The sequence below is a fragment of the Monodelphis domestica genome, chromosome 1 (assembly GCF_027887165.1).
Source record: "Monodelphis domestica isolate mMonDom1 chromosome 1, mMonDom1.pri, whole genome shotgun sequence".
Classification (NCBI taxonomy): domain Eukaryota; kingdom Metazoa; phylum Chordata; class Mammalia; order Didelphimorphia; family Didelphidae; genus Monodelphis; species Monodelphis domestica.
The window spans coordinates 87281392-87305417 of NC_077227.1; the positions used below are offsets into that span (position 1 = coordinate 87281392).

Below are 24026 nucleotides of genomic sequence, written 5' to 3' on the forward strand. Positions count from 1 at the left end.
TTTAGTGTTATTCCTCAACTAAATTATATATTTTCCATGAGGCTAGAACCTTGTCTTACTTAAATTTTGTATCTCCCTAGCACTTAACACAATACTGTATATATATATACATATTTGAATACAGTAAGTTCTTTATAAGTATGTGTTGTTTTTGTTGATATTCCCTCTGCTGCTAAACTCCAATTAAGATAGAAAGGCCAGTTAGGCATAGCCTTTGGTCTCAAGGCTGCAGACTCATTTCACTTAGAAGTAAAAGCCAAACAGTAAGGTATGATCCAAAAGATAAATACTTTACATCATCTCAATTCAAAACAACCCTAATTTCTAATGCTATCAATCCAACAAATTCATGATTAAAGGGAAATGTTTTAAGGTTAGATCATCTATAATGAAGTCTCTGATGTGCTAGAAATACAAATGAACAAATGGAATCCAGAAAGAAGAGTATATAAACATAGTTATTATGTAAATGTTTCATACTTAATAACTAGCAGAATATCCTGCACATAAATGTTTGTTGGTTATTTGATTTATTGAACTACATGGAAAAGATAATTTTTCCCATTGCAAGTCCATTAAGATATATTTTTTTTAAATATAGACTGTAGCTCTAAAAAACAATTGGAATTTTCTTTAGACCTATGTGGTGATATTTTTCACCAGTAAACAATGAAACACGATTCTCTAAATATTCATTGTAAGCATAACATTCCCAAGAGGCTATTTGTCATCCTTGGGCCAGAAATAAGAGTAGTCAACGATATTCATTAAGCACCTGTTGTATGCCCAGCATGCACTAGGTACTATGGATGACATGCAGTATTAACACATTAACTCATCCCTCAGGGAGTTCACAGACTAACTGAGAAGATGAGCCACAACTGGGAATCAAAAGGGATAATTTCAGTGCAACATTAGTAATAACAATAAACACAACTGACATTTGTATAGTGCTTTGCTATGAACACTTTTATATAAATCATCTCTTTTAATCTTCGGCGGCACCAACTAAAGATGTTATCCTTTTATGATAAATGAGAAAAGAGAAACTCAGAAATGAAAACAATTTCCCCCAAAGTCAGTCAGATGTAAGTAGAAGACCTGGAACATGAACATGAGACATGAACTTCTATTATGCCCAAATAAAGGTAACAATGTAATTCAAATGAATAACTTAGCAGCTCATTTATTTGAAGGTTATATTTCTGGCAATGTTAGACCAGCAGAATGTAGACAGAAAAACAAAGTAAGCAAAAAGATCTTCCAGAGGAAAGGGTGAACATAAAGCCTATGCACTTCCTCTATGGGAGAGAGCGATTCACATTTTCTGACTTTCCCTGACAATTATATGAAACCTTAGACAGAGAAAGAAGTGGCTACTGAGAGCAAAGAGAGGAAACAAAAGAGCTAACTAGATAAAAAATATAGTAGTTCAAAGCTATTTAACATAGAGGCAAATAGTTTCTGTTGTCACTGGGTTGATAATCTTGGATCATCATGAAAAGACTGCATTTTGGTCAAAAACATTTCAAATGGGCAAATATAAAATATTTGTTCCATCACCATTTCTTAGAGAGGTGAACTGATACAAAATTTTTTTCCCAAATGAAGATCCCCCCAAAAATATCCAAGAAGGGCTGAGGCCAGGTAAACAAAGATGATAGGCAAAGGCAATATCAGTTTGAGTCAGGGTCCTATGACTGTTCTCTGAAGATGCCACAACCTCAGGTATAGGCACATCTGAAAGAATAAAAAAGAACTCAAAAATGAATCAAGGACATCACTATTACTAACCTTGTGACTCATAATTATCTCATAAAGGGCTCTCTTAAGGATATATTGAGTTTCAAAGGCCATTAAGACCTTCAATTGGTAATGTCCAAAGCATAGTCAATGATTTCAAACATGAGCTCAAGAGAGAGACTAGAGCTGATTATAAATCTGTGAGTCATCTACATAAGGATGATTATTGAATCCGTCAGAGGTGATGAGATCACTAAAAGAATGCAGAGAAGGAGAACAGGGATTTTAGGGTAACCCACATATGCTTCTTCCACATCACAAGGGATATGGGTGGTGATCCAGCAAAGAGATTAAGAATGAGTGGGTAGGAGGAAATTGAGGAGAGAACAGTGATTTGAAAACAAAATGGAAAGGAAATATCTATAGGAGAGGTAGGCAACAATGGTAAAAAATGGTAAAAAAAAGGAAAAAAGTCAAGAAGGATGAAGACTGAGAAAAAGTGATCCTTTTTGGACAAAAAAGTTCACTGAGAATATGTATGCCCACAAGAGAATATAGACTAGTCATGAAGTGAGAGAGATGGAATGTAAGACAGTCTGAGAAGCATGCTAAAAATATATTACTATCAAAATATTAATAGAACAAGAAGAAGATAGATCTACATCAGGTGGATTTAAGGAAATACATGGTCAAGACATGTGTTGAGGTATGGAGGGATTATAATCTATAATACTGGAGAGAAAAAGAGTGATGAGATCACAAATCTCTAGAAATGTAAAAGTACATGTTATATTTACAAGGGAGGAAAATGGGTACATACATTTACTAAAGCTGCTATCTCTAAATGAGTAAAACTTTAAAAAATAAAATGAAGTACCTAATGGCCGAGTTATAAATATCCAGAAGTAGCTACATGGCACATTGGATAGACTGCTGAGCCTGAAGTTAGGAAGGCCTATGTACAAATCTGGACTCAGGTACTTACTATCTGTGTGACCCTGGGTAAATCACTTAACCTCTGTTTTTCTCAGTTTCCTCATCTGTTAAATGGAGAAAATAATGGCACCCATTTATAGGGTTGTTGTGAGGATCAAATGAGAGAATATTTGTAAAGCACAGTACCTGGTACACAATAGCAACCATATAAATGTTAGAGATGATGATGATGATGATGATGATGATGATGATGATGATGCGAATCCTCTTGTGTGGAACAGCTAGTACATTCCTCAAAGTTTCTGCTACTGGGATGGATTTCTGAATTCTAGCTAAGCCCCAGGGGGTTGCCAAGCAGTCATGAAGTATGAATCATGGAAGGATTTCTGAATGAGGTGACTTCTGAGGAAGTTAGTGACTGGGGTGAGATGAAAATCTACTTTTGTGCCAGGTGTCAGAAATCATACTAGATGGCAGCTGCTTCAGTTCAGCTCTGTCTGTGGACAAACCTTCCCCTGAATTGCTTCCATTTTTCTTTCATTGGAGACATGCTCAAAATATCCCATTTCCTTCCCCATCCCTCCACCCATCCTCATTGCCCTCAATCATTATAAGTCTCCTCTTCAGACTAACAACAGTAAATGTTCTGAACAATTCACAAGTATTTGGGCAATGGCCCAAGTTGTTATGATCGTGTGCGTTGATTTTTTTTTTGTTTCCGCCTATTGTGCAGAGCTGCATGTTTATATCCACATACGTTAATAACCTAGGAAATGACTTGGTGAGGGGTAGGGAGAATGGGGAAATGAATGAGATGCTCTCTATCTGGTTGACTGACAAGGACCATCAGCAGTTTTAAAAGTCAACAAACCCAAAACAAGCCCTAATGAACACTAGTTTTTTTTTTTCTGCCTCTATATTTATCAGTAGTGCCACAGAAATCAATTATTAATTTAACAATCATTAATTAAACACCTACTATTCAATTTAATGCTATCCAACAAACATTTTTTTAAAGCACCAACTATGTGTAATACATCCTGTAGGGCTTGGGAGGGAAACAAAAATATGGTCTACAGCTGCATGAACTTGACAATCCAGCAAGAAAATATTCCCACAGTAGGGAATAAGGTACACGTATGCTAAAAATAGAATGAAAAAGGTACATTGGAAACATGTACTATATATGGCCCTAGAAATAAAATACTATTTCTGACTAGGTATTCAGAGAAGGCTTCATGGAGGAAGTAGCATTTAACCTGAAGGGTGGAATGGATTTGTATTTTTTTAAATCCTTACCTTATGTCTTGGAATGAATACTAGGTTCTCAGCATTTGGGAGTAAATGACTTCTCCAAGCTCACACAGGTAGAGCGTTTCTGAGGTCATATTTGAACCCAGGACCACCCACCCCCAGATCTGACTTTTTTTTCTTCCACCAAGCCACCTATAGATTGAATTTTCAAAGGCAAATAAGACATATCCTCTGTTCTCATGGAGTTTAGTGAGCCAATCAGCCAGTAAGCATTTAAGTGCCTACTATGGGCCAAGCACTGGGCTAAGTTCTGCAGACACCAAAAGAAGCAAAAGACAGTCCCTGACTTCAAGAAGCTTAAACTCCAATAGGGGAGACAATAAGCATACAATTATATACAAACTGCTATATATTGGGGAGTAGGTGACTCTGTGTATTGAAAGTCAGGCCTAAAAATTGGAGTCCTGGGTTTAAATTTGGCCTCAGATACTGTCTAGCTACATGACCCTGGGTAAGTCACTTAGCCCTTACTGTTCTTCCAGACAGAAAATAAGGGTTAAAAAAAAGAGTATAAGGCCAGGAATAAGTTTTTTTTTTTTAAATATTATTTTATTTGGTCGTTTTCATACATTATTCACTGGAAACAAAGATTGTTTTCTTTTCCTCCCCTCCCCTCCCCCCCCCCCCCCCCCGCCTTTCCCTCTCCCATAGCCGACGCATGATTCCACTGGTTGTCACATGTGTTCTTGACTCGAACCCATTTCCCTGTTGTTGGAGTTTGCATTATAGTGTTCATTTAGAGTCTCTCCTCAGTCTTATCTCCTCCAACCCTGTAGTCAAGCAGTTGCTTTTCAGCGGTGTTTTTACTCCCACAGTTTATCCTCTGCTTGTGGGTAGTATTTTTTTTTTTAGATCCCTGCAGATTGTTCAGGGATTGCATTGATACTAATGGAGAAGTCCATCACCTTCGATTGTACCACAATGTATCAGTCTCTGTGTACAGTGTTTTCCTGGTTCTGCTCCTCTCGCTCTGCATTAATTCCTGGAGGTTGTTCCAGTCTCCATGGAACTTCTCCACTTTATTATTCCTTTTAGCACAATAGTATTCCATCACCAACATATACCACAATTTGTTCAGCCATTCCCCAATTGAAGGGCATCCCCTCATTTTCCAATTTTTGGCCACCACAAAGAGCGCAGCTATGAATATTTTTGTACAAGTCTTTTTGTCCATTATCTCTTTGGGGTACAAGCCCAGCAGTGCTATGGCTGGATCAAAGGGCAGGCAGTCTTTTATTGCCCTTTGGACATAGTTCCAAATTGCCCTCCAGAATGGTTGGATCAATTCACAACTCCACCAGCAATGAATCAATGTCCCCACTTTGCCACATCCCCTCCAGCATTCATTACTTTCCTTTGCTGTTATGTTAGCCAATCTGCTAGGTGTGAGATGATACCTCAGAGTTGTTTTGATTTGCATCTCTCTGATTATAAGAGATGTAGAGCACTTTTTCATGTGCTTATTAATAGTTTTGATTTCTTTGGCTGAGAATTGCCTGTTCATGTCCCTTGCCCATTTGTCAATTGGAGAATGGCTTGATTTTTTGTACAATTGATTTAGTTCTTTATAAATTTTAGTAATTAAACCCTTGTCAGAGGTTTTTATGAAGATTGTTTCCCAATTTGTTGCTACCCTTCTGATTTTGGTTACATTGGTTTTGTTTGTACAAAAACTTTTTAATTTGATGTAATCCAGATTATTTATTTTGCATTTTGTAACTCTTTCTAATTCTTGCTTGGTTTTGAAGTATTTCCCTTCCCAAAGGTCTGACATGTATACTATTCTGTGTTCGCCTAATTTTCTTATAGTTTCCTTCTTTATGTTCAAGTCATTCATCCATTTTGAATTTATCTTGGTGTAGGGTGTGAGGTGTTGATCTAAGCCTAATCTTTCCCACACTGTCCTCCAATTTTCCCAACAGTTTTTATGAAATAGTGGATTTTTGTCCCAAAAGCTGGGATCTTTGGGTTTGTCATATACTGTCTTGCTGAGGTTGCTTGCCCCCAGTCTATTCCACTGATCCTCCTTTCTGTCTCTTAGCCAGTACCAAATTGATTTGATGACCGCTGCTTTATAATATAGTCTGAGATCTGGGACTGCAAGACCCCCTTCCTTTGTGTTTTTTTTCATTAATTCCCTGGATATCCTTGATCTTTTGTTCTTCCAAATGAACTTTGTTATGTTTTTTTCTAAATCAGTAAAAAAAAATTTTTGGAAGTTCCATGGGTATGGCACTAAATAGATAGATGAGTTTGGGTAGGATGGTCATTTTTATTATATTGGCTCGTCCTACCCATGAGCAGTTAATGTTCTTCCAATTGTTCAAGTCTAGTTTTAGTTGTGTGGAAAGTGTTTTGTAGTTGTGTTCATATAGATCCTGTGTTTGTCTCGGGAGATAGATTTCTAAGTATTTTATTTTGTCTTGGGTAATTTTGAATGGGATTTCTCTTTCTAGTTCTTGCTGCTGAGCTGTGTTGGAATTATATAGAAATGCTGATGACTTATGTGGGTTTATTTTGTATCCTGCAACTTTGCTAAAGTTGTTGATTATTTCAATTAGCTTTTTGGTTGAGTCTCTAGGATTCTTTAAGTAGACCATCATGTCATCTGCAAAGAGTGATAATTTGGTCTCCTCCTTGCCTATTTTGATGCCTTCAATTTCTTTTTCTTCTCTAATTGCTACTGCTAGTGTTTCTAATACAATGTCAAATAATAGAGGTGATAATGGGCATCCTTGTTTCACTCCTGATCTTAATGGGAATGGGTTTAGTTTATCCCCATTGCAGATGATATTAGCTGATGGTTTTAGATATATACTGTTTATTATTTTTAGGAATGACCCTTCTATTCCTATGCTTTCTAGTGTTTTTAGTAGGAATGGGTGTTGTATTTTATCAAAGGCTTTTTCTGCATCTATTGAGATAATCATGTGATTCTTGTTGGTTTGCTTGTTGATGTGGTCAATTATGTGGATAGTTTTCCTAATGTTGAACCAGCCCTGCATCCCTGGTATGAATCCTACTTGATCATGGTGGATGACCCTTCTAATCACTTGCTGGAGTCTTTTTGCTAGTATCCTATTTAAGATTTTTGCATCTATATTCATTAGGGAGATTGGCCTATAGTTTTCTTTCTCTGTTTTTGGCCTGCCTGGCTTTGGAATTAGTACCATGCTTGTGTCATAAAAGGAGTTTGGTAGGACTCCCTCTTTGCTTATTATGTCAAATAGTTTGTGTAATATTGGGGTTAACTGTTCTCTGAATGTTTGATAGAATTCACTGGTGAATCCATCAGGCCCTGGGGATTTTTTCTTAGGCAGTTCTTTGATGGCTTGATGGATTTCAATTTCTGATATGGGATTATTTAAGAAAACTATTTCTTCTTCTGTTAGTCTAGGCAATTTATATTTTTGTAAATATTCATCCATATCACCTAGGTTGGTATATTTATTGCCATATAGTTGGGCAAAGTAGTTTTTAATGATTGCCTTAATTTCCTCTTCATTTGAGGTGAGATCCCCCTTTTCATCCTTGATACTATTAATTTGCCTTTCTTCTTTCCTTTTTTTAATTAAATTAACCAGTACTTTGTCTATTTTGTCTGTTTTTTCAAAGTACCAGCTTCTAGTCTTGTTTATTAGCTCAATAGTTCTGTCACTTTCTATTTTATTAATTTCTCCCTTAATTTTTAGGATCTCTAGTATGGTTTTCTTCTGGGGGTTTTTAATTTGTTCATTCTCAAGTTTTTTTATTTGCATTTCCAATTCCTTGGTCTCTGTCCTCCCTAATTTGTTAATATATGTACTCAGGGATATGAATTTTCCTCTAAGTACTGCCTTGGCTGCATCCCATAAGGTTTGAAAGGATGTTTCGCCGTTGTCATTTTCTTCAACGAAATTGTTAATTGTTTCTATGATTTCTTCTCTAACTATCCGATTTTGGAGTATCATGTTATTTAATTTCCAATTAATTTTTGATTTGGGTCTCCATGTACCCTTGCCGATCAATATTTTAATTGCCTTGTGATCTGAAAAGGCTGCAGTTAATATTTCTGCTTTTCTGCATTTAAGTGCCATGTTTCTATGACCTAGTGTATGATCTATTTTTGTGAATGTGCCATGTGGTGCTGAAAAGAAGGTGTATTCTTTTTTGTCCCTATTTATTTTTCTCCATATGTCTATTAATTCTAATTTTTCTAAGATTTCATTCACCTCTTTTACCTCATTCTTATTTATTTTTTGATTTGATTTATCTAAATTTGATAGTGGTTGGTTCAAGTCTCCCACTAATATGGTTTTACTGTCTAATTCCTCCTTCAATTCTCCTAGTTTCTCTATTAAAAATTTGGATGCTATACCATTTGGTGCATACATGTTGATTAGTGATATTTCCTCATTGTCTATATTTCCTTTTAGCAGAATATATTTACCTTCCCTGTCCCTTTTGATCAGGTCTATTTGTACTTTGGCTTTGTCAGATATCATGATTGCAACTCCTGCCTTCTTTCTATCGGTTGAGGCCCAAAAGGTCTTACTCCAACCTTTAATTCTAACCTTGTGAGTGTCAACCCGTCTCATATGTGTTTCTTGAAGACAACATATGGTAGGGTTTTGTGTTCTAATCCAATCTGCTATTTGTCTGCGTTTTATGGGTGAGTTCATCCCATTCACGTTCAAAGTTATGATTGTTATTTGTGGATTCGCTGGCATTTTGATGTCTTCCCCTAGTTCTGACCTTTCTTCTTTAGCTTTCTCCTTTTGAACCAGTGATTTACTTTAGGTCAGTCCCCCTAGTCCCCTCCCTTGAGATGCTTCCCTTTCTAGCCCCTCCCTTTTTATGCTCCCTTCCCCTCCCCCCTCTCCTTCCCTCCCTTTTTGTACTCCCTCCCCCCCCCTCCTTGATTTTCCTTTCTTTCTTACCCTGTTGGATAAGATAGAATTCAGGATCCCACTGGATCTAGATGTTCTTCCCTCTCAGATTTGATTTCACTGAGAGTAAGGTTTAAGTAATTCCACTTCACGCTCTCTTCCTCTCCTTCTCATATGAGAGTTCTTCCCCTCCCCTTCCCATGTGTATCTTTATATGGGAAAGTTTATTCTATTGATTCCCCCCCTATTTCTTGAAGTTAATCTTAGTATTATCACGGTTCCCCCTTCCCTTTTCCTTTTTTTGCCCCAACTTTCCCCAAATCTTCTTAATTCCCCAATCTTTCCCTATGCATGTTTCTTCTAACTACTCTTATGATGATACAATTTATAAGAGTTCCACAAAACATTTTCCCCACATATTAATATATATAATTAGATGTAAATGTAGTCCTTATAGAAGGGAGTTTGGCTTAAAGAGAAAGATAAGATTTATCTCCTTTTCCCTTTCTTTCATATTTACCTTTTCATGTTTCTCTTGCTTTCTGTGCTTGGATATCGAACTTTCCACAGAGCTCTGGTCTTTTCTTAGCAAATGCTTGGAAATCTTCTATTTTGTTGAATGCCCATACTTTCCCCTGGAAGTATATAGTCAGTTTTGCTGGGTAGTTGATTCTTGGTTGGAGACCCAGCTCTCTTGCCTTTCTAAATATCGTGTTCCATGCTTTGCGGTCTCTTAGTGTATTAGCCGCTAAGTCGTGTGTGATCCTTATGGGAGCCCCCTTATATCTGAAGCTCTTCTTCTTGGCTTCTTGTAGGATTTTCTCCTTTACTTGGAAGCTCTTGAATTTGGCAATTACATTCCTAGGCATTGTCTTTTGGGGATTTAGTATAGAAGGTGTTCTATGAATCCTTTCTATTTCTATTTTGCCCCCTTGCTCCAGAACGTGGGGGCAATTTTCTTTTATAATCTCCTCTAGAATAAAATCCAATTTGTTGTTTACCTCTGGTTTTTCTGGGAGACCGATGATACGGAGATTTTCTCGTCTTCCTCTGTTCTCCAGGTCCGTGACCTTCTCAGTGAGATATTTTCTGTTTTCTTCCAATTCATTAATTATTTGGGTTTGCTTTATTGATTCTTGCTGTTTTATCATCTCACTTTCTTCGAGGTCCTTAATTCTGGTCATTAGGGACTGGATTTGCTTTTCAGCCTTGTCTGCCCTTGTATTGGATGCTTCGAGTTCTTTTTCCAATTGAGCAGTCTTATCTGTCAGACAGCTGATCTCTTTCTCCCATTTTTCTTTTCCAGAAGGTTTCCATCTTTTGGATAAGTTCCAGTTTGAGATCTTCCAGAGCTTGTTGATAGTTTCCATTTTGGGAGGCGTGTTCTGAATTTTTTTGGATTTCCTCCTCATTCTCCTCTTTTCCTTGGGTACTTCCACCATAAAAGTTTTCAATAGTCACTTTTTTCCCTTTCTTCCTGGAGGCTTGATTTTGGGCCAAGTGGGCCATCCCTTTGGTGGTTTTATTTCCCTTTCCTTTTTGGTCTGGGGTCTGGGTTATAAGAGCGGTTTTTCTGTGAATTTAGGTTGCTTCAGACTAGTTCTTCCCAGCCTCCGAGCCCAGGTATTCAGCTCCGCCCAGATAATCAGCGCGCGTTGTTCAGCGCAGCCCGCACTGAGTCCAGGTCCGCTGGATTCTCCAGTAAAAGCACCCTGAGACGTTTTTTTCCTGGCAGTCCCCAGATCCCAAGGACCCTGGAGTGCCCCCCCAGACAGAGACGCTCCCCACTCACTCGCTGTCCTGGTGAGCGCTCAGGTAGCTCACTCTGGTTTAGTGGGGGAGGTGGGGTGGGGGAAGGGCGGCTCAGTTCACTTTTCTGTGCAAGCTTTTCCTTCTTGTTTTAGTGTGGAAATGTTCAAGCCCCACATACCTTTGCCTCTGTGGGGTACTGGGGAGTCCTTCTGTTCCTCCAAAGGTGATTTTATGCTCCTTTGATGTAGTCTATTTCGTTCGGTGCTGGGGAGAGGAAGCGTGCCGCGTCTAGATTGCAGCCATGATTACCCGGAAGTCCCCCAGGAATAAGTTTTAAGACTAGAAGTTAGTTTGAGGAGGAGATGGGTTGACTGGATTCTGAAGTGTTCTGAATGCCAAACAGTAGATTTTGTATTTAATGCTGGAAGTGATAGAAAGCCACTGAATATTATCGAGTTTGTAGTCTAGTAGGGGAAGGAGGCACGATAAGGACCTATTAGCTACAAATGCTCCAATGTTTATAGCACTTTAAAGTTTGCAAAATGCTTTGCATATATCTTATTTGATCATTTTTGTTGTTCTGTCTTTCAGTCATTTTGACTCTTTATGACCTCATTGTCCCTAACATGCCAATACTATCCAAGAGGGTTTCTTGACAAAGATACTGGAGTGATTTACCATTTCCTTCCCCAGTGGATTAAGGCAAGCAGAGTTCAAGTGACTTGCCCAGGGTCACACAGAGAGTAAACATTACTCTATCCATTGTACCTCTTAGTTGCCCTACTGATCATAAGTAACTATAATACAAAAGAGTTTCTTATGACCAAACAGAATATGATGAAAATGTACTGGACAAACACAGTGCAATGAAAATTCATAGGAAAAAGAGATTATCCATTTAGTAAGATCAGAGAAGGCTTTGTGGTACTTCCTTCATGTCCTATGAGTTGATGTTTGAAGAATGATTAGGAATTGATGATGGAGAGGGAGAAGGGATGAGGGTTGGCATCATTCTAAGACTGGGAGGGGGGCACAATTAAATCAAAGACTCTGCAACAGAAACTAGAAGGAGGAATTCAGGGAAAGTCAGTGTGAGACAATCTTCTTCTTTGAAGAAATGGCCCTAAGAAATTTGTTTAACTGTGACTTTTTTGCACACCTTCCTAAAGTCCCTCTTTATTGCCCCACTGTTGACAAAGTTAGAAATATATGAAACTGTCAGAAACAAGCTTCAGCATAATGCTGAGTCTGTCAGCATCTCAGATGACTTTAGATGTGATTGAGCAAAAGAATTTGTTTTCTTAGTAGCAGAAAATTACTTATTTTACAATGTGACACAGGGAGAGTTATCTATTTCAAATTTATGGGGCTGCAGTTTTAATAATACACTCCAATGGGAAAGGGCGATTTGTTTTATGCTATCCTTCAAAGTATCAACTTACAGCCTGCTGTTTGAGCATTAAAAGGACAAGAGAGGTGGACGGAGTCCCACACTAGTGCCTGTGCCAATTTGAAAATAAAAGTTGGAAAATGCCTTCTTTCTCTGTATTACCCAACATGTTAATGCTGTCTATTTATGGGCCCAGTTTGAATAAAAACATCCCTGACCTTAAGTTGCATTGATTATCTGTCTTTGGGGGTAAGAAACAATCTATTTTAAAACCATAATGATTTTCAACTTTCTGACTCAATTCAGTTCAATTCGACAAACATTTATTAAGCACTACTAATACTCAAGACATTAAACAAGTCACCATTAGCACAAAGATGTATAAAAGAAGTAGGTCCTGTCTTCAAGGAGCTTACATAGGATGAAATCACTAGTACACAGAAGTATAAATAGAATCTAAGCATAGGACAAATGCAAAGTGTTAGGAAGCAGACACTAACAACTGGGGAAATTAAGAAAGGGCTCATCTGGGAGGTGGTTCTCTCTCTGATTCTGTCTGGGATCCCAGGAATTCCAAAAGAAAGAAGTGGGAAAAAGAGCATTTCAAGAATGGTGGACACCAAAAGTAAAAGCTTACAATTCTTTCTGTTTTGTTTTTCAGTATGTTGGACAGTAATCTCCAAAATTTTGGAGTAGTCAAAAGTTTTTATAAGTATACAATGTATATATTTTGCTTATTTACATGGCAATGCAAATGATTGCAAACATTATAAAGCATAAAATAAATTTAAAAGATGTGATAAAAATTAAATAATATTTGATCTTAGAATCAATAGGAAACCAACTGGAGTTTACTGAATAGGTAAGTGATATAATAAGAAAAAGAAAATAAAGAGAAGCAAAACTTCTAGGAATCGGAAAGTAATTACTCGCCTAATATTAGACCTCATCGGGAATATTATATTCAGTTCTAGACACCATGATTTAATGGAGAATGTTCAGAAAATGTAACCATGAGATAAAGGGCCTTGAGGCCGCCATGTCACATAAGAATCAGTTGGAGGAACTGGGCATATTGAATCTGGCAAGAAAAGAATTGAGATGGAAGGGAGGAGAAATGACAGCTTTCTCCAAGTATATGAAAAGCTGTTACATAGAAGAAGGATTAGACATGTTCTATTTAGCACCAAAAGAATCAGGAGAAATGAGTAGAAATTGAAAATGGGCTTGTTTAAATTTGATATCATGAAAAACTTCCTAAGAATTCTAGCATGTTGATTGATTCATTGATTGACACCTGTTCAATTACTGATCTCGTTGATGGCACCCCTCCTTTGCTGATTTATCTTGTCATTTCTGCTTAAATAGTCACTCTTTTTTGTTCCCAGTGTCACAAAGACAGAGAGACATTAGCACTCTGAAGGCATTTGGAAAACTAGATTGAGGTAAGTTGTCATTTCCTTTGTGTGTATTAGTGATGTTTTAAGAGTAGACCATATGTTCTATGAGGACAAGAATCATGTCATTTTCCCCTATATTCTCTATGTCTCTAGCATATATGTCTATTAAATATGTAGCAATTGTACAATTATTTGAATCATAGTTGTAATTACTTGCCAGAGACCCTGCTATTCTTGAGGATTCACAAAAGAAAATGTCTATTCTTCCACAACCACATGAATCCCTGGGGTACATGAACAGGGTCTTTCTTCAGATCAAGTCTTGAGGGGTTACTCCTCACAGTTTTATGTAGAGGTCCATTATTTAAACATATACCATTGATCGAAGGAGAAGGGAGGTTTTTATTTGCTTAAATAGTTACAGCTTCCATTTTTTAAATTTTCAAAGCTGACTCAAACATTTTATCCCTATCTTTGTTTTTAAGAGTCCTGCAATTTTGAAGAACATTATACAATGAGTTGGTTAAGATCATTGCATTTAGGAGCTTAATTAATTCAAAGGCAATTAGGTCTCCAATATTCTTTGCCCTCTCTGCCAGTAAGAATTAAAAGAAATCCTTTCAATCAGGAATAACTTCAGAACAATTTCTGACCCCAATGATAATCAATATTTCCCAGCAACTAATTCCCAAAGCTTTATGGTTATATTCATTTCTAGCACTCTCAAAAATTAGGAGCAGAAAATTCTCCTTTCCTTTTAATCATTTTTTCATACATATTGTATTTGAAAAGAATTAGAAATCTATATTGCATTTCTGAGGGATTTCCTAATAGCTATGTTCCTACCTACCCTGTATTCAATCATTGCTCATACTTAAGACAATGGGAGTTCGATTACATTAGCGAGAGTGAAAAAGTAGACTAGAAATGAACATAAACAGTGATAAAGCTCTTAGTAACCAATTTAAGAGCAACTAGCTAGATGGAAGATAATATGAATAAAGAGAACAGATCTCCAGCCCCTAACATTAACTAGTACCATTAAAAATTAGACAACATCGGGACTTCCGGTTAAGATGGCGGCTTAGAGAAAGCTGAAGTTCAGATCTCCGGAAAACCCTTCCCGACCGATCTCAAACTAGAAGCTCCTAAGGCGCCGAAATTCAAAACGATCAACAGCACAGACCCTGGGAACCCTCCTCCTGGACCTGGACCCGGTTCAAAAGGTACGGCTCCCCTTAAAAGCCAGAACCCGAGATCCCTCGGACCTCAGGGGTAGGAGCGCAGAGTCCAAGGCTCCCGGAAGCGGCAGCCGCGCCGGGCTCAGAGAGCAGGGTCTGAGGAACAACAACCCTCAGGGTCTTCTACCCAAGTCCCAGTCCGGGTGAAAGTTACTGCCTGGGGCTTCCGCTGCAGAGAGCTGGTCGGTCCGGGTGAAAGTTACTGCCTGGGGCCTCCGCTGCAGAGAGCTGGTCGGTCCGGGTGAAAGTTACTGCCTGGGGCCTCCGCTGCAGAGAGCTGGTCAAAACAACAGCAACCCTCAGGGCGGGCAAGACAGCCTCACGGGCTGGATCCTGCTATCCAATTCTCAGTGAAAGTCTGTGCTCTCAGAGCTTGGGGAAGCGGCAGCCCATCCCCCCGCAGGCCGACGAAACAGCCTCACGGCCAGGGATTCTGAAGGCAACTTCCGGAAATCGAGCCAGGGGGAGAGTGTGGCCTAGTGGTCCGACCCTTCCATTCCAGTTCCAGTGAGGCATATTCAGTTTAACCCAGGGAACGCTCATAGAACCAACATCTGCCCAGGACTAAAGCCACTGATCACCAGACAAAGACAAGAAAAGCCAATCCTCCACGTTCAGAGATGACAAATTCCACAGAAGCACAGAAGCCCCAAAATACCAAGAAAAATAAGAAGAAAGGGGCGACTCTGGACACATTCTATGGAGCCAAAATACAAAATACAGAGCAGATAGAAGAAGATATACAAGAAAATTCTCCAAAATCTTCCAAAGGAAATAGAAACTCTCCACAAACCCATGAAGAATTTGAATCAGAAAGGACCAAAAAGATGGAAGCCCTCTGGGAGGAAAAGTGGGAAATGATGCAAAAGAAATTCACGCATCTACAAAACCAGTTTGACCAAACTGTAAAAGAAAACCAGGCTTTAAAGCAAGAACTAATAAAGCAAAGCCAAAACACCAAGAAATTAGAAGAGAACATAAAATATCTCACCGACAAGGTGATAGATCTGGAAAACAGGGGGAGAAGAGAAAATTTAAGAATAATTGGACTCCCAGAAAAGCCAGAAATAAACACCAAACTGGACATGGTGATACAAGATATAATCAAAGAAAATTGCCCAGAGATTCTAGAACAAGGGGGCAATACATCCACTGACAGAGCTCACAGAACACCTTCTACACTAAACCCCCAAAAGACAACTCCCAGGAATGTAATTGCCAAATTCCAAAGCTATCAAACAAAAGAAAAAATCCTACAGGAAGCCAGAAAAAGACAATTTAGATATAAAGGAATGCCAATCAGGATCACACAAGACCTTGCAAGTTCTACGCTGAATGATCGTAAGGCATGGAACATGATCTTCAGAAAGGCAAGAGAGCTGGGTCTCCAACCAAGAATCAGCTACCCAGCAAAACTGACTATATACTTCCAAGGGAGAGTATGGGCATTCAACAAAATAGAAGACTTCCAACTTTTTGCAAAGAAAAGACCAGAGCTCTGTGGAAAGTTTGATACCGAAAATCAAAGAGCAAGGAATACCTGAAAAGGTAAATATTAAGGAAAGGGGAAAAATGTTATCTTCTTTTACTCAAACTCTCTTCTATAAGGACTACATTTATATCAACCTATGTATACTAATATGTGGGGAAAATGTAATGTATAAATAGGGGGTAAAGAAAGACCAAATAGAATAATGGTTCTCACACAAAGATTCACAGGGGAAGGGGAGGGGAAGAAAACTCCTATAAGAAGGAGAGGAAGAGAGGGGGGGGGGGTTACTTAAACCTCAATCTCAGGGAAATCAACTCTGAGAGGGAAAAACATCCAGATCCATTGGGATCTTGAATTCTATCTTACCCAACAAGGGTAAGGAGAAGGGAAAACCAAGGGGGGGAGGGGGAGAGGGAGAACAAAAAGGGAGGGAAAGAGAGGGGGGAGGGGGAGGGAACAAAAAGGGAGGGACTAAAAAGGGAAACATCAAGGGAGGGGACAAGGGGGACTGATTCAAAGTAAATCACTGGACTAAAAGGTAGAGCCGAAGAAGAAAAGGTTAGAATTAGGGAAGGCAATCAAAATGCCAGGGAGTCCACAAATGACAATCATAACTTTGAACGTGAATGGGATGAACTCACCCATAAAACGTAGACGAATAGCTGAATGGATTAGAATCCAAAACCCTACCATATGTTGTCTTCAAGAAACACACATGAGGCGGGTTGACACCCACAAGGTCAGAATTAAAGGATGGAGTAAGACCTTCTGAGCCTCAACTGATAGAAAGAAGGCAGGAGTGGTAATCATGATATCTGATAAAGCCAATGCAAAAATAGACCTGATCAAAAGGGATAGGGAAGGTAATTATATTTTGTTAAAAGGGACTCTAGACAATGAGGAAATATCATTAATCAACATGTATGCACCAAATAATATAGCACCCAAATTTCTAATGGAGAAACTAGGAGAATTGAAGGAAGAAATAGACAATAAAACCATACTAGTGGGAGACTTAAACCAACCATTATCAAATTTAGATAAATCAAATCAAAAAATAAATAAGAAAGAGGTAAAAGAAGTGAATGAAATCTTAGAAAAATTAGAATTAATAGACATATGGAGAAAAATAAATAGGGATAAAAAGGAATACACCTTCTTCTCAGCACCACATGGCACATTCACAAAAATTGACCATACATTAGGTCACAGAAACATAGCACACAAATGCAAAAAAGCAGAAATAATGAATGCAGCCTTCTCAGATCACAAGGCAATAAAAATAATGATTAGTAATGGTACATGGAAAACCAAATCTAAAACCAATTGGAAATTAAACAATATGATACTCCAAAACCGTTTAGCTAAAGAAGAAATCATAGAAACAATTAATAATTTCATCAAGGAAAATGACAATGGCGAAACATCCTTTCAAACCTTTTGGGATGCAGCCAAAGCGGTAATCAGAGGCAAATTCATATCCCTGAAAGCTCATATTAACAAACAAGGGAGAGCAGAGATCAATCAATTGGAAATGCAATTGAAAAAACTCGAAAGCGATCAAATTAAAAACCCCCAGCAGAAAACCAAATTAGAAATCCTAAAAATTAAGGGAGAAATTAATAAAATCGAAAGTGATAGAACTATTGATTTAATAAATAAGACAAGAAGCTGGTACTTTGAAAAAACAAACAAAATAGACAAAGTACTGGTCAATCTAATTAAAAAAAGGAAGGAAGAAAAGCAAATTCACAGCATTAAAGATGAAAAGGGGGACAGCACCTCCAATGAGGAGGAAATTAAGGCAATCATTAGAAATTACTTTGCCCAATTATATGGCAATAAATACACCAATTTAGGAGAAATGGATGAATATATACAAAAATACAAACTGCCTAGACTAACAGAAGAGGAAATAGAATTCTTAAATAATCCCATATCAGAAATTGAAATCCATCAAGCCATCAAAGAACTTCCTAAGAAAAAATCCCCAGGGCCTGATGGATTCACCTGTGAATTCTATCAAACATTCAGAGAACAATTAACCCCAATACTATACAAACTATTTGACATAATAAGCAAAGAGGGAGTTCTACCAAACTCCTTTTACGACACAAACATGGTACTGATTCCAAAACCAGGCAGGTCAAAAACAGAGAAAGAAAACTATAGACCAATCTCCCTAATGAATATAGATGCAAAAATTTTAAATAGGATACTAGCCAAAAGACTCCAGCAAGTGATCAGAAGGATCATTCACCATGATCAAGTAGGATTCATACCAGGGATGCAGGGCTGGTTCAACATTAGGAAAACCATCCACATAATTGACCACATCAACAAGCAAACTAGCAAGAACCACATGATTATCTCAATAGATGCAGAAAAAGCCTTTGATAAAATACAACACCCATTCCTATTAAAAACACTAGAAAGCATAGGAATAGAAGGGTCATTCCTAAAAATAATAAACAGTATATATCTAAAACCAACAGCTAATATCATCTGCAATGGGGATAAACTAGATGCATTCCCAATAAGATCAGGAGTGAAACAAGGATGCCCATTATCACCTCTACTATTTGACATTGTACTAGAAACACTAGCAGTAGCAATTAGAGAAGATAAAGAAATTGAAGGCATCAGAATAGGCAAGGAGGAGACCAAGTTATCACTCTTTGCGGATGACATGATGGTCTACTTAAAGAATCCTAGAGATTCAACCAAAAAGCTAATTGAAATAATCAACAACTTTAGCAAAGTTGCAGGATACAAAATAAACCCACATAAATCATCAGCTTTTCTATATATCTCCAACACAGCTCAGCAGCAAGAACTAGAAAGAGAAATCCCATTCAAAATCACCTTAGACAAAATAAAATACCTAGGAATCTATCTCCCAAGACAAACACAGGAACTATATGAACACAACTACAAAACACTCGCCACACAACTAAAACTAGACTTGAACAATTGGAAAAACATTAACTGCTCATGGATAGGACGAGCCAATATAATAAAAATGACCATCCTACCCAAACTTATTTATCTATTTAGTGCCATACCCATTGAACTACCAAAATACTTCTTCACTGATTTAGAAAAAACCATAACAAAGTTCATTTGGAAGAACAAAAGATCAAGGATATCCAGGGAAATAATGAAAAAAAACACATATGATGGGGGCCTTGCAGTCCCAGACCTCAAACTATATTACAAAGCAGCAGTCATCAAAACAATTTGGTACTGGCTAAGAAACAGAAAGGAAGATCAGTGGAATAGACTGGGGGAAAACGACCTCAGCAAGACAGTATACGATAAACCCAAAGATCCCAGCTTTTGGGACAAAAATCCACTATTCGATAAAAACTGCTGGGAAAATTGGAAGACAGTGTGGGAGAGACTAGGAATAGATCAACACCTCACACCCTACACCAAGATAAATTCAAAATGGGTGAGTGACTTAAACATAAAGAAGGAAACCATAAGTAAATTGGGTAAACACAGAATAGTATACATGTCAGACCTTTGGGAGGGGAAAGGCTTTAAAACCAAGCAAGATATAGAAAGAATCACAAAATGTAAAATAAATAATTTTGACTACATCAAACTAAAAAGCTTTTGTACAAACAAAACCAATATAACTAAAATCAGAAGGGAAACAACAAATTGGGAAAAAATCTTCATAGAAACCTCTGACAAAGGTTTAATTACTCATATTTATAATGAGCTAAATCAATTGTACAAAAAATCAAGCCATTCTCCAATTGATAAATGGGCAAGGGAAATGGATAGGCAGTTCTCAGATAAAGAAATCAAAACTATTAACAAGCACATGAAGAAGTGTTCCACATCTCTTATAATCAGAGAGATGCAAATCAAAACAACTCTGAGGTATCACCTCACACCTAGCAGATTGGCTAACATAACAGCAGAGGAAAGTAATGAATGCTGGAGGGGATGTGGCAAAGTAGGGACATTAATTCATTGCTGGTGGAGTTGTGAACTGATCCAACCATTCTGGAGGGCAATTTGGAACTATGCCCAAAGGGCGACAAAAGAATATCTACCCTTTGACCCAGCCATAGCACTGCTGGGTCTGTATCCCAAAGAGATAATGGACACAAAGACTTGTACAAAAATATTCATAGCTGCGCTCTTTGTGGTGGCCCAAAACTGGAAAACGAGGGGATGCCCATCAATTGGGGAATGGCTGAACAAACTGTGGTATATGTTGGTGATGGAATACTATTGTGCTCAAAGGAATAATAAAGTGGAGAAGTTCCATGGAGACTGGAACAACCTCCAGGAAGTGATGCAGAGCGAGAGGAGCAGAACCAGGAGAACATTGTACACAGAGACTAATACACTGTGGTATAATCGAACGTAATGGACTTCTCCATTAGGGGCGGTGTAATGTCCCTGAACAACTTTCAGGGATCCAGGAGAAAAAAAAACACCATTCATAAGCAAAGGATAAACTATGGGAGTGGAAACACCGAGAAAAAGCAACTGCCTGAATACAGAGGTTGAGGGGACATGACAGAGGATAGACTTTAAATGAACACTCTAATGCAAATACTATCAACAAAGCAATGGGTTCAAATCAAGAAAACATCTAATGCCCAGTGGACTTACGCGTCGGCTATGGGGGGTGGGGGGGAGGAAAAGAAAATGATCTATGTCTTTAACGAATAATGCTTGGAAATGATCAAATAAAATATATTTAAAAAAAAAATTAGACAACATCTAGGTGATTGAGACATAGCAGGATGAAAGGAAAGAAATATAGCATTTACATTGGATTCTTAGACTGAGATAAAGGGAAAGGAGGGTATTTCATACCAAAGCTGCTGTAATTTATACAATTGTAGGCTTAACCATACATTCAAGAAAACGAGAATTATTAATAGACCAATTGAAAACTGACAATATCTTGGGTTCATCAGTAATCCATAAATGTTGTCTGAGTTTGGAAAGCTTTATGAAAATTCATGGTTACAAATTCCAGTTGACAGGGAATTTTACCTGATGCTTAAATTTAAATTCATGTCTCATGGGTGAATCTTTTCAACCTTTCTTTTGCCATCCATCAGATAAAAGAGATGTCTTAGGGGCTAAAACCACTTTGAAATTCAGGATTGAATAGTAGCAGTCCCAGGAATTCTAGTGACAAGTAGAGAAATAGGACAAAATCTCACTAATATGCATTTGTGAAAAATCTCCTTGGATTGGGCTAGGGTTTACCTTCCTCTGGTCAATTAAGAAAGAGTTTGCTAAGCAAGTCAAGTCAGTTAGCATTTATTAAGCATGCACTATTGAGCCAAGTATTGTGCTAAGTACTAGAGATATGACAAAAGGCAAAAAAATAATCTTTACTCTCAATGAGCTCATAAGCTAATAAGAGAGACAAGAAAATGGCTACATGTAAAAATACAATATTTGTTGGAGATAATCTCAAAGAGAAGAAAGATCAGGATAGGATTTTTTTCAGAAGGTGGGATTTATTCTGAGATCTAAAGGAAGCCAGGGTAGCTGGGAGGCAAAGATGAGGAGAGAGAAAGTTCCAGGCATGCATGGGAGAGTTGCTTGTAAAAATGCATTGAGTTGGGACAGCTACTAAAAATTCATTAAGTCGAGAGATGGATTATTGTGTGCAAAGAACAGGAAGGATGTGATCACTGGATCACAGAAAATTAATTCTGTAAGCAAGTCTGACACATGAAATGTTTAAAATATTTAAAAAGCTCTTTTTTAAGGCTAATAAATTATTGTATGCAAATGAATGCTACTAATAGTCTTCTGGATTCCAGAAAACTGTCCTGGGAAACTGTTGCTTAGAAATGCTTTATTAGCAGTTGATTTTAGTTGTTAGATAAGCCTAAAATGAATAAAACTGCATTTATTGTAAAAACTTTCTACATTTCAAATTTCTCCCTGAATTAGACTCCTGCTTTCCTTATTAGTCAAAGTTATTGAGGTTTTATAGTGACTAAGCCTACAGCCCTTCTTCAGTCTTTTTTAAAAAAACTCATCTTTTCCTTATGTTTCACTTCAAAATGATACAAAAGAATGTTCTTAAATCTATGAAACATTAAAATAGTCAAGAGTACATCCTCACATAAAATGAGAAGAAAACAACTGAATTGGGAGTCAGGATACTAGAGTAAAGAGTGTCATCTTTACTGCATTCTAGTCATGTGCCTTTGGGAAAATAATCACTTTTCTGGGCTTCATTCTTATAATTTTTAAATAAGCTACTGTTATCATTGAATATAATTTTAATTACTCAAAAGGATGGAAAGAGGGAAAGAGACATTTATCAGGCAACTAATTTGTGCCAGGCACTGTGCTAAGAACTTTCCAAATATTTCATTTGATCCTCACAATAACTCTGGGAGGTAGATGCTTCAGTTATCCCTATTTTACAGTTGAAGGAACTGATGAAAACAGGAGTTAAGTGACTTGTCCATGGTCATTACCTGTGAAAAGTCTACTCACAACTAATAAGTGTCTGAAGATGGATTCAAATTTGAGTGTTCCTGACTGCAGGTTCTGTCCTCTGTCCATTGCACCATCTAACTGCCTTTAGACATCCCCTCTGGAAAGCTGATATTCCTAAACCAAAGTGTTGACCATGTTACTCTCATTCTCAAGAAGCTTCAAAAACAGGAACAACAATGATAATATTAATAAGAGCTAATCCATATCACACTTTAAGGTCCATTATGTTCTATACAAATATTACATTTTGTGTAATGCAATATTAATATAAAATATTCTATGCATAGCCATGAATTTAACACAATGCTTGAGGGAAAGGTGATTAATCAAAACTTGTTGATTGGTTCATTTGTTATATGAGGATTGCACTGTAAAGTAGAAAGAGCTCTGGGTTGGATGTCAGGAAACCGAAGTGTTGGTACCTGCTCTTCCATAAGCAGAATCAGTTATCTTATACAAGTTTTAACTCTTTAGCTCCAGTTTTCCAATTTATAAAGATATTAAACATAGCAAATGATTATAGTCCCTTCCAGCTGAGACATCCTAGAATTTTTTGACCTCCTTAAATTCTCTCCATTATAAGTCTCCGGTTTTGATTTGGGGGCAATTAGGAAATAAAAGAAGCACATTTTAGACTGAGTTCTTCTGTCCACAAATGTGAACCTCAAAAATTCCCCAGGGAACCACTGCACTCAGTAGTAGTATATTCCAGCACAGATAGCATCATACATTATGAAGAAGAGCTCTTTAACATATGGTAGGCTGTTAGCCTAATAAGTGAGCCTAGACAACCAATGTCTCTGCCTCTGGTCTTCTTAGCTTCAACTTTGCTGAAGTCTAAATGGGCTTTTTGCATATATATATATATATTTCTATATATATATACATATATAAAGAGAGAGAGAGAGAGACAGAGAGAGAGAGAGACGAGAGAGAGAGAGAGAGAGAGAGAGAGAGAGAGAGAGAGAGAGAGAGAGAGAGAGAGAAAGAGAGAGAGAGGGAGAGGGAGAGAGACAGAGAGAGAGAGACAGAGAGAGAGGCAGAGGGAGAGGAAGAGGAGAGAGAGAGAGAGAGAGAGAGAGGGAGAGAGAGGAAGAGGGAGAGGAAGAGGGAAGAGAGAGAGAGAGAAGGAAAAAGGAATGACCTTGAAAAAATGGTAAGACCTGGATTGAAATCCTGGCCCTGCCACTTACCAGTGGAAAAGGACAGGGAAGAAAGAAAGCAATTTCCCCAAGAGAACATAGCTGAAGATTGTCTGGAGGAATTAGCAGCAGTGACCAGGTGAGTCAATGGAGAAGCCCCTGGACACATCAAATCTGCTTTCTTAATGCTCTCAAATTATTCAGACAGGCTGAAGGGGAGCTGGAGAAACACTCAAATAAGAGA

The 24026-nt window shown here is 37.8% G+C and overlaps 1 long non-coding RNA gene across 1 annotated transcript in view; it reads left to right on the top strand.

The window, feature by feature from the left end:
- Window positions 1-1885: 1885 nt before the first annotated feature.
- Window positions 1886-24026, top strand: part of LOC103092554 (uncharacterized) — a 36361-nt gene continuing 14220 nt past the window's right edge. The window contains exons 1-2 of the long non-coding RNA XR_460281.3: window positions 1886-2033; window positions 13392-13448. This is a non-coding gene — a long non-coding RNA (uncharacterized LOC103092554). The remainder of the gene's footprint in view (window positions 2034-13391; window positions 13449-24026) is intronic.